The following is a 6,000-nucleotide window of genomic DNA, read 5'->3' as shown; positions in this document are numbered from 1 at the left end:
GGAAATGAGGTGAATAAACCCGTTCTGGAGGTAAAATGGAACCAAGGGCTAAATTCTAGGCAAAACAAATAGGAAATCCGGGAATAAACTAACTTACATTCTATAGAATGAGAGATAGTATCTGGATACAAACATTGAGATGATGCCTGTACAACTGAATTGGAGAAAAATGGGGAGTTATGTGGTCGCTTCTTTCCTAAAGGTAAGCTTCCTTTTATACTTACATGAATTTGTCTTACTTGAGCAGCCTCCATGAAATAAATACACAGAACCATAAAGTCTTATATTTTATAGATGACTTTATTTAAAAAAAAAAGGTAATTTACTTAAAGCTGTTCATTGCTAGAATTCCTGGTCCAGCATTCAAACCAGGTAGGGCTTGGTTTTTTCTGACACCCTTTCGCCCATCTGTTGTATTTTAATGACATGTATTCATGTGTAAAATGACTTAACATTATTTCGTGACATGTCTTGATCTAACCAAAAACTCTCTGAGATGTGTCGGGAGCAGGGCTGCGTTGAAAGGTTGTCTTCTTTCTTGACTGGGGTGCATCACAGAACACCTGTGCAAGTAGTCCCCATTTCTAAATTCTCCCTCTTACAGAGCAGCGATGGAAAGAAGATTGATGAGTTGGACTGGAATCCCAAAATTTCCTGCACAGTCTCTTCCCAGTGATTTTCAGGTGCATATGCCCAAGGAGAACCAGAGTAAGAAATCTGGGTTGACCGGTCTTCCTTCCGAACTCCCAGTGGAGAAAGGTCTTCCGGGGAAATGCGTGACATCTGTCCATACCAGTCCGCTTATCTGAGACTTAGTAAACCAGACGCTGGGATCTTCTCTCGCTCGAAAACCAGAGAAGCTGCTTCTCCTTGCACACATTTGTGCCGTTTCTGCCAACGGATCCTGGGCGGTCCCGGGTGTGCGTGCATGAACCGGGGAACCCGGCGCCTCTCGGCCGTTCTTTCTGACGACCGCAGTAACGAGACCTCCCAAGCCGGTGACCGGTTTTGCTCGCCCACACCCTGACGGCCGCCCGGGCGCGGCAGCTCGGGGGCGCACGGCGGCGCACGGCGGCGCGGGGCCCGGCCCACCCGCAGCGCCCCCGGCCCCGCAGGTCCGAGCCCGACGATGCCGCGAGCGCCGGGGGCTTTGTGCGCTCGGCTCCCGGCTCCGCGCGCCCGCGCCTACGTAGCCTTCACGTGTGTGCCGCTGTCGAGGGCATGTGTGCCGCTGTAGGAACATGCTGAAGCCCGGTCGGAGTCGGGCGCCGAGCACGGGACGGAGGGAAGGTGGGTGTGGGCGTGCGCGGCGCCGGCCCGGCCGGGAGGGAGCCGGAGCCCGCGGCCCGCACCCCGCGCCCGCACCCCGCGCCCGCGGCGCCGCCCGCCCGGCCACACAATAAAGTCCGGGGCGGGCGGGCGGGCGGAGGGGCAGGAGGCCGGGCCGGGCGAGCGGCCGCCCCGCGCACACACCGCCATGTGAGCGGCGCCGCGGCCTCGCAGGACGCAAACTTTCCCCGGCGGCGGCGGCCCAACTTCCCGGCCCGGCCCCCGGGGCTGCCGCGCGGCGCCGAGACCCCGTAAGTGCGGCGGCGCCCGGCCCCCCGCGCCCCCGCCGCTTCCCTCCCTCCCGGCCGGGCGCGCGGTGTCGGCGGCCGAGGGCCGTCAACATGGCGCCCTGGAGCCCGCGCCGGGGAGGGCGGCGGGAGCCGCGGGGCCGGGCGGGCGGGAGCGGGCGCGGAGGCCGGGCCCGCGGGGGAGCGCCGGGAGCCGGCGGAGGGGGCCGGGAGGCGGGGAGGCGGCGCGGAGGCCGGGAGGCGGGGAGCGCCCTCCCCCCGCGCGCCCCGCAGGCCTGGGCCCGGGCGGCGGCGGCGGGAAGGAGGCGGCGCGGCGGCGGGGCCGGGCGCGGAGGGGGAGGGCGCGGCGGCGGCGAGGACCGGAGCAGAATGGTGGGAGACTCGGCCGAGCGCGCGCGGGGCGCGGGCGGGGGCGTCCGAACGGCGGCGCCGTGGCTTTGTGGAGCCCGAGCCGGCTGCGTCTCCGGCCGCCCGCGCGGTGCGCTCGCCGCCGCCCTCCCGCCAGCCGCCCCGCGCGGCCCGCCGGGCTTTGTGTAGGCGCGCGGGGGCGGCGGGGCCTGCGGGGGTCTCGCCCGCGGCGGGCCCGGGAGGGGCGGGCCGGAGGCGGCGGCGGCGGAGGACGAGGGCCGCGCGGGGCCTGCTCGGGCCGGAAGCCGGGGAGTCGCGTGAGCGCCGCCCGCCGGGCCGGCCCTTCCCGCGCGGCCAGGCCTGGGGCCCGCGGGTCGGGGTCGCCGGATCGCGGGCCTGTGAGTGGGGGAGGGCGGGGGCGCGGGCGCCGGCGTGGCTCGCGGGGTGAGGGCGGCGGCCGCGGCCGGGCAGGGCGGTCCGCGGTCACCCAGGCGGGACCCGCTGCGCGTCCCCTGGGGCCGGGCTCGGCGGCGGCGCGGCCTGCGCCTCCTCAACAGGTCCTGGCGGGGCCTCGGCGCGCGGTGCGGAGCGGAGCGGCGGGGCCGGGGCCGCGGGGCTCCAGGGCAGGCCCGGGCCCCCAGCTTCCACGTGCACGGCCGCTGGCGCCGGGGTGCGGGCGGGCTGCGGGCCGCTGGCGGTGCGCGTGGGGCCCGGGGGCGGCGGGGGGTCGGGGGGTCGGGGGGCGCCGCGCAGGTGCCAGGTGGCCTGTGCGGGGGCGGCCGGCTGCGGCTGGGCGCGGCCATCGGGCTCCCCGAGGTTTGGGTCCTGGGTGCTCGGGTGCCCCGCGTCCCCCGTGAGCCTGCTGGGGAACAGTGTGTTGAAAGGCAGAAAGTGAAACGCTAACTTGTTTTCGTTTCAGCGGAGGAGCGGAGTAGTTGTAGCTTCCTAATTGCGGGATGCCGAACCTTTTCAGGTGGGGGGGGGGGGTCCTCGATTCTCATTCACGGTTGGAAGTTAGCAGGGAAATAGTCTTGTGGTGCTTTAAAAAGTTCGAATGCTTTTTGGTAAGCAAGGTCACCTTTGTGATTTTTCTGAGTTCTCGTTTGTACAGTAAGGAGCTGGACTATGAATTTGTGTTCAGGCGTGTTACTGCCCGCGTCTTTGGCTGACTGCCGCAGGTTGCAGGGGTTATTTGGGGAGACTCTGTATAAGATGGCTAGGCTAGAGAATCAAAGACCAGAGGATGTGGGATGTGATTATGACGGAATGAATACGGGTTTTTTCCTTGCTTAGAAACTCTACTTGCAGTTAACAGGATTTCTGTCTCACATGGTACTTTTGCCCCTAGATGTTGTGCAGGTGAAAACTGAGTCTCCCATTTACATTGTATAAAGTGGGCAATTCATTTTTACAGTTACCAGTTATAAGGTGTTTAAATACACACGAATGTAGTTGCTTTACAAAGAAACATCACTGGACATGCTGATGTTCGCCCCGGAGCTCACCCTCAGTATTCCTGGGGCATGGTTATGTGGGGGCTTTGGATGTCCTTTTGCTTGGATGTTTCCTTGAATTGACACATGTTTATGTAAACTCTAACCCTTTTGTAATTCAACCCCTTTTCCTTTAGGGGTTGTTCAAAATAGTGTGTAATAGAGACCCTCATACCCTTTGGCGTACTTGAGACATGAACTGAAATTCAGGATTTTAACATTTGTGTTAGAGGTATCACTTGCTGTCCTAGTAATGCTTCAAGAGGTAAACCTCTGGTTGTCCTGTTTTCTTTACCTACCTTTACCATCCTTCAGTTGAATTTTAATGGGAGACATCATTTAAGCAAAGAGGTCATATCTGGAGGGAAATCGAGTAAAGGGTCAGACTTTACCTTATGGTAGTTAAAAACTTTTCACTGTTTGGAAACCTTCACTTGCACTTCACACTGACTTTTTTTTTTAAACAGTGATTAGATTTTTTTTTTTTTTTTTTGTCATTTAGATTAGAGAGGTAGCATATAGCAAAATGATTTTGAAGACTGCAGGCCTAGGTCTGAATCTCTCCTCTGTCAATTACTAGCAAAGGCACAGCAGGCAGATTACTTAAACTCGCCTGGTCTCAGTTTCCCTATCTGGAAAACAAGGACAGTAACTGTACCAACTTCATAGGGCTATGTGTGCATGGCCACTAGTAGACTAATTCAGTTCAGTTGAATCAGATTCATTTGGGTTGATAAATGAAACGTGTGGAAAGGAGCGGCCCTCTGAAGTTGCAGCATGGAATGCTTACGTGTGCCTTGGTTACTAATTTGTGTGTGTTGGAGCGTACCTCTGCATCCCTTCGTGTGTTCACGTTAGTTATACCAGAGTTAGAAAAGAAGCATTTGTTATATTCCTCCGGACTTACGTACTTGAAGCAGTTTTTAAGGATCTTTTTGTCATTACTTTTTTTGCTTTTATTCTCTTTATGGGTAAAATACGTGTAACAAAATTGACAGTTTTAATTCTAAAACGTACTGTCTCGTGGTATTAAATAAATTCACACTGCTGTGCAGAGATCGTCACCATCCGTCTCCAGAACTCTTTTCATTTGGTAAGACTTAAACTCCATAGTCGTGTCACACCCACTCCCTTCCTCCTCCCCCGGCGCCCAGCACCCACCTGTCATGACTTGGGTATCTTGACGAGGAGTCGAGTTGGGGTGACGGAAGCACGTGGTGTGAGAGTTCTCACTTTGCCGTTGGCTGTCAGCGGATCTGCTCTGTTCCCACGTCGTTATCAGGTTATGTGTTTTGTATTTACTTAAAGCAGGAAGACTTTCTGAAAAAGGAATCACTGCCTGTCCCCTTATTTTGATCATTGTGGAATTCATAATCCCTCACCAATATTTTTTCTAGGAATTTTGACGAAAAACAACGCATTTGAGTTTAATTTCTACCTGTATTTCTTGCACAACAACTTCGAGTTGCTTTTTTGCAGTGGCATTGTTAAAATCTCAGAGCGACTTAAATCTGCTCTGGTGCAGTGATTGGAGATTGGAGATTGGAGATTGGTCGCGATCTGAAAGTTCTCTGCTTCTTCCGTGGTCTGTCCTTTGGTCTTGGTTTTTTGAAATGTTTTGGTATTCAGGAGTTAATACCATAAGTGAGTACCGTGATGCCGTGTACCAAATAGTGTATGTTCACCAACTCTTCGCCGTTGTGCAAAGTTCTGCACATACGCTGTTGCACTGTGAGGAACCCTTGCGTGTGACCATCTTAACCCTGCGTGTGACCATCTTAAGAACGTTCTTCCTTTTAGTATGGAAGCCCCCCCTCCCCGCATACCCCATCCAAACACACTCTGCCAAGTGGACCAGCCAGTAGCTTTGTGGTAGAACTTGCTCTGTAGAACCTAAAAGTTTGAGGATTCCTCTGATAGGAAGTAAAGTGATAGAAACAAAGTTTAATGGGTTGGAGAGAAAAGTCAAGTCTAAATATCCAAGAGTATGTTGTTGTAGTTCTTTTTAATAATCAAGTCTTAGCTATAGTATTATTTTTTAAGATTTTATTTATTTATTTGACAGATCACAAGTAGGCAGAGAGGCAGGCAGAGAGAGAGAGAGGGTGAAGCAGACTCCCTGCTGAGCAGAGAGCCCAATGCAGGACTCGATCCCAGGACCCTGAGATCATGACCTGAGCCAAAGGCAGAGGCTCAACTCACTGAGCCACCCAGGGGCCCTTAGCTATAGTATTTTAAACATCTTCTACTGCCGTAAGGAAAACCTCATTGCACGTATGTGTGCCTGTTAATAAGTTTCTACTCAGAAAAATTTAAGAAGTTACTTAGTTTTATTGTGAAAATGCTGTATAATACTTAATGTACCAAGTCATTTACAAGGGCAAATAGTCTGTATATTGGACGTTAAAAAAAATTTGTGTACTTCATTATGTATTGGTAGGGACATTTAGGAAATTGTTAGATATAGATACTTAGATTTGTAAAATTGAAGTAAATATCTTTGTGGAATAGGAAATATTTAGACATTTAACTAATCTTTCATTGTACTTTTTAATGATATTTTCTATTTGATGGCTAAAATG

General features: G+C 54.3%; 1 protein-coding gene across 6 annotated transcripts in view; it reads left to right on the top strand.

Annotated features, from left to right (window-relative positions):
- Window positions 1-349: 349 nt before the first annotated feature.
- The window catches only part of ZMYND11 (zinc finger MYND-type containing 11), a 114,266-nt gene continuing 108,615 nt past the window's right edge, over window positions 350-6,000 (top strand). For 2 of the 6 annotated variants that reach the window (XM_046013441.1, XM_046013436.1), the window contains exon 1: window positions 1,338-1,580. The gene's annotated coding sequence lies outside the window, so the exon portion shown is untranslated. Of the gene's footprint in view, window positions 1,291-1,336; window positions 1,581-1,845; window positions 1,950-6,000 lie in introns of those variants that run through there. The other 4 variants (XM_046013437.1, XM_046013439.1, XM_046013440.1 and 1 more) reach the window with 4 other exon arrangements.

This window comes from Meles meles, chromosome 7 (genome assembly GCF_922984935.1).
Source record: "Meles meles chromosome 7, mMelMel3.1 paternal haplotype, whole genome shotgun sequence".
NCBI lineage: Eukaryota > Metazoa > Chordata > Mammalia > Carnivora > Mustelidae > Meles > Meles meles.
The sequence above is the reverse complement of the archived record's forward strand: the minus strand, read 5'-3'. Positions and strand labels throughout refer to the sequence as shown.